At 43.7% G+C, this 4,998-nt stretch overlaps 1 long non-coding RNA gene across 2 annotated transcripts in view; it reads left to right on the plus strand.

Annotated features, from left to right (window-relative positions):
- The first annotated feature begins 2,567 nt into the window (after nucleotides 1–2,567).
- Nucleotides 2,568–4,998, plus strand: part of LOC105294743 — a 16,923-nt gene continuing 14,492 nt past the window's right edge. For both annotated transcript variants that reach the window (XR_002781298.1, XR_896090.2), the window contains exons 1-2: nucleotides 2,568–2,767; nucleotides 4,790–4,838. This is a non-coding gene — a long non-coding RNA (uncharacterized LOC105294743). The remainder of the gene's footprint in view (nucleotides 2,768–4,789; nucleotides 4,839–4,998) is intronic.

The raw sequence follows: 4,998 nt of genomic DNA on the forward strand, positions 1-4,998 counted from the left end.
AATATGTTTCATCTAATCGACAGCAACCACATTTGGTGAATGTAGCTAAACTGTTTTCACTACAGCAGCCCAACATTCTGTAACCTTGACTGCAGCAGGTGGCTGTCGACCGTGGCTGGGACAGGACCTGCTGCCACTTCTCCCAGGGGACCAGAGCCTTAGATTTAAAGCCATGAAAAGACAAAGACAAAGAAATCTTTTACAGCAACACTTCCCTTTTCATAACTCATGGGTTGTCAGGGTATTTTGAACAACAGCCCTGCTTCCTCTTCCTTAGGCATTTTTGGTCTACTTTCGTCATCCTCTAAACCCTGATTAATATGGGTCCGTTAATAGTAATACGGGTCCATTTTCTGGAAGAAGTGGAAGTTGCCATTTGAGAATGCTTTGCCACATCTCCCGCCTGAGACCATGATGCTCAGCTAACCATTACACAGGAATGGATCTTCATGTACAAATTTCAAATTGAAAGAGTATTAGAAGTCACCTAGAGAGGCCTGTGACTCTCAACAGCCTGGGAATTATGGCCCCTTTTGAGACTCCGATGAGAGATGTCAACCCTCCCTCTTCCCTGATTATATAAACTATAATCTCAGGCCAGTCCTCGTGCGCAGGCTAAATCCCACCATCTTTGACAGATGAAGAAAACCAGGCTCCAAAAAGTAAAGCAAAAAAGTCCCCAGAGGGATCCGGTGGCAGAACCAAGACAAGAACCCAGATTCTCCATCACCCACTGTGTCCTTGAGGCTCTCTCTGTCTCAGTCTGAAGACCCCAGTTGGCCAGCAGGGGTGACAAAGGTGGGGAAGAGGACGTCAAGGAAAGGAGGAAGCCCCGGATGGGTGGAGCCGATAGTCAGAGGGAGGAGACAGTCCAAAGTCGTGACCTTAGACACAGATGGTGGCCAATTCCAAAGCAAAGGACTTTACATCAAAGCAACAAGGTCTCAGGTCATGCAAGGAGAATTTATTTGAAGTAACGATCTTTGCATTTCTGAAAGAAGTTTATATAGTGTCTTCTTTAAGCCTCTTAAAAATAGAATAGCATCTCATCTTTCTAAGATGATTTGAATGTAGACTGCCATGGAGGCAAGAGGAAGAGCTAGTCGGGAATATTAGGTACGTGGTCTGTGTAAACCATTCCTGCTGCTTCTGCCTAGAGCAGGCATCACGCACCACGCCGTACCGCTTCTAGACCAACACGAGCCTTGGTCTCAGGATTCTTCACAACTCAGCACTCCAGAGGTTACTCCCCGTTTGCAATGAAGTCTGCGATCTGCTTGCCATTCTACAGCTAAATGACCTGTCAACATCGTTCTAGCTTCTTGTCATTAGTTGTTTCCCCGTGGTCCCATTTAAACTTCCTGACGGCTTTACTGGGTTCAGCAGAGGCCTAGAGACCATCTTTTCTAGGGCAGTCATTGCTCCTAGGAGTTCTCCTAATAGCTGCACTCCTGCGTCCTCAGTCATGTGAAACGATTGAGAGCCCTAAGTAGTCTTGCTTATAACTCATGTTTACATAGACAGCTCTTTAGAAGTTTCAAGTTCAATCTTATTATTGGCCATAGTTCTTGTGTCTTGATTTTTGATACCCTTTTGTAGCAGAGATTTCTCTCTCTCTCTCTCTCTCTTTCCTTTCTCCTTTCCTCCCTCCCTCTCTCCCTCTCTCTCTGTCTCTCAACTAAATCCCTAATGTTTGATTTTTGAGAAAGAAAAAAATAGATGACACAAGTCTAAGTTGCATCACGAAATTCAAAGATAACGACAGAGTAAGGTACCATGTGGTATTTTACATCTCATCACTCTAAATATTAAAGAAAACGTTAAATACGTATCTCCTTCATCAGTCAGATACGTTGCACTCAGAACCCAGTGCTGACCCCCTTCCTGACTCTGTTCTTTTCTTCCATCACCAAGCATTCCAGAACTACTTCTGGAATGTTCTGACCTTGTGTTTGCTTCACCGGTGCCCCTTGACTCGGTGATTTGTCCTCTGTGATATTCAGGCACTGCCCCTGAAAGAGAAGCGTATTAACTTATATTTAATAAATAAATACATTAGCTTATATTTAACGCTCCTCCAAAGTGGCAGAAATTAAATCCTAGGAATGGTGCGGCCTCGTTGGGGAGGGTGTAAGACATGGAGCACGAGGAGAGGACCAAGCAGGGGGTTGTGCTGTGTTTTGTTTTCTAGTTCTAAGTCTGGTTTCAAACGATGTAAACCAAGAAGGTGTTAACATTTTCTGATGTGACTCGTAAAAATCGTTCGCTCTCCCCTCTTCCAGACCCAGCCCCCTCTACTGTCCATTCTCACCCCCGAGCTAGAGAGGTTCTTTGAAACACTAAGTCAGAGCACGTCACGTGGCTACTCGACGTCACGTGATGCCGGCCCGCTCTGCCGCAGCTCCGTCCTTCTCTTCTGCAAGCCTCCTCATCCTCTCTGCTCGACTCTGACCTTCTTGCTGTATTGAGAAACCAGACTCTTCCTGGGCCCTTTCCTCTAGCTGTCGCCCCTGCTTTAAGCCAGACATTTGCTTGGCTAACTTCCTCATTCCTCTTCATCTCGCTTTCTCAACAGGGCCTATCCTGATGGCACTATTTACTATGGCAACCTGCCCCCACCCCTCCTACACACCCGGCTCTCCATCCCCTTCACCCTACTCTCCTTTTTACTTTTTCCAGGGCACTTATGAACTTCCCAGATGTGGTGTTGTTCTCTGACTTACCATGTTGGCTTATTACCTAACTATCTCCCACTTCCCATGAGAAGGTAAGCTCCAGGGGGGCAGGAACCTTTTCCTGCTTTTTTGCTGATATATTCCAAGTGCCTCGAATAGTGTTAGGCACTAAATAGTTGCTCGATTAATATGTGATGAGTAAACGGTGGAATGAATAATTAGACGAATGCATGAAGCCTTTGTTCTGGGATGACTACTGATTGTAGCAAAAACATCTCCTCTAAATGGTTTCTAAAGTAAAGGGGGGAAACTCAACGGTGTGGAAAAGCCTACACAGATGATAGCATTGACTACGAAAGTTCCTACAGGTAGTTTTCACAGGATTCTTTTTTTTTTTTTGGCAAAAGAAAATTGCAACAGATTTTTGGATCTTTCTGGCAAAAAACAATCGGTTGCTTACATTACTCTAATAGAACACTAGGTTTTCCTTCATCAAATAGGAGAGAGAAGTTAAATATTTTTCCGAAAGAAAGATGCTTTGTGGTTGATGGATAGAATAATTTATGCTAATTACCTTTCAGAGACTCTAATTTTGCTTGCAGAGGTGAGCTCATGTGATGAGGAGCCAAAAAGCCTTAGTGAGACACGCTCTCTGGACTGGTAATAAATGAGAAGCCCAAGGCGAACGCTAAGGATGTAATGTATTTTCATTGAATAACCATCATCCCGTCCAATTAACTTTTGCAGAGGAAATGACCTTGAATCTAAATGCTAACAATATTGGACTGTGTAAAGTTGTCATGATTCTACTGAAAGTCTGACACTTGAGGTCCAATGAAATTCTGTCCAGAAAACTCTGCATTTGAGAAAAGAGAGGCGCTATCCTGCAAAATAACATTATAAAGTAAATGTACGCTAAGTCTTTACGATTCTTAAGGAAAATGGGCATTTTCGTGGTGGTTCATGTTTTAAAGACTGAAGGATGCGTATTGTTCCTTCGCAGAGTGGACTTTATGATCTAAATGCCTACGTGATTAAACATGCGCACATGACATTCTCCTGCGCAAGCTTAAAAAACGTTGCGAGTCTAACCTTTTTAAAAAAAATACACGTAATTGCTCAGACCTCTTGAGAGGCAACATCAAATGAAGGCTTTTCAGAGGACTCTCTGATGAAAGTCAAAGGTTAGCAACATTTCATGGACAGAGATGAGGATATCTTTGGTTTCTTAGACAAGATAATCTCATAAACACACAAACAAACAAACAAACAAACAAACAAACAAACCCCAGGCCGCATATTTAAGTCTGGCCTGGATTTGCAAATTCTAGACCCTTCCTTCTTGCTGCATTCGGTCAACAGGCATTAACTGAGCTCAGGGGTAGGCAACTCTGCGACGTCCCCGTGGCCACTGTGACAACCTTGTCCTTCTTACCCTTTCATTCCCTTCATTCCCTCACACTGTTTCTTTCTAACTGTGCCTCCTTCTCTTCTTTACATCGCCTCTCAGGAGAGGAAGATCCCAAGTTTTCGCTCATCTTCCCTGCTCCTGTAAATGCTTCCCATCCCCCACCCCATCCCTCTTTTCCGCGCTCCTGCCCTCGGCCCAGTTCCGTTCCGCACTTACGAGCTGCAGCTCAGGAACCGGACTGCTTGGCTCTAGTCCCAGCTCCGCCCCCAATCGTCTGTGAGACTTTGGGTTAGTCACCTCGACTCTGTGCCTCAGTCTTCTCATTTGCAAAATGGGAATGACCACACGACCCATGTTTGGGTGACTATTAAATGAGGTAATGCATGTAAAGGGCTTTGAACAGTCTGTGGAACATAGTAGCCATTTCTACCATTATCTTACATGCAGAAATCTATCTCTCCTTCAAGCCTCAGGTCAGATTTTAATGTTCTACAAAGTCTTTCCAGATTTTTCCAACCAGATCTAATGCTTCTTGTTTATTGATTTAAACTCTTATAATACCAGGTTGGCCACTTTTTCTTATCCCTTGAAAAGGTACCATTTACCAAGCAAACAGATATAGCAGGTACTAGTATACACCAGACTTCAGGTGTATTGTCTTACTTGATTTTGAAAAGTAACTATTTCATCTCCCATTTTACAGATGAAGAAGCCGACATACAGAAGATAAGCCACTTTTCCAAATTCACAAAGTAAGCATGATTAAACTCATTTGTCTCCTTAACCTCATTTCTCCTTGACAAGGTGCATTTAGTTCGTAATGTTATTTTGCATGTTTCCCATCTTTTCTCTTGTCCCTCAGATGGAGAAGGTGTTCGTAAACAGCAAGCGTGGTTGATGTGAAATAAACGG

This window comes from Pteropus vampyrus, unplaced genomic scaffold, assembly GCF_000151845.1.
Source record: "Pteropus vampyrus isolate Shadow unplaced genomic scaffold, Pvam_2.0 Scaffold93, whole genome shotgun sequence".
NCBI classification, from domain to species: Eukaryota; Metazoa; Chordata; class Mammalia; order Chiroptera; family Pteropodidae; genus Pteropus; species Pteropus vampyrus.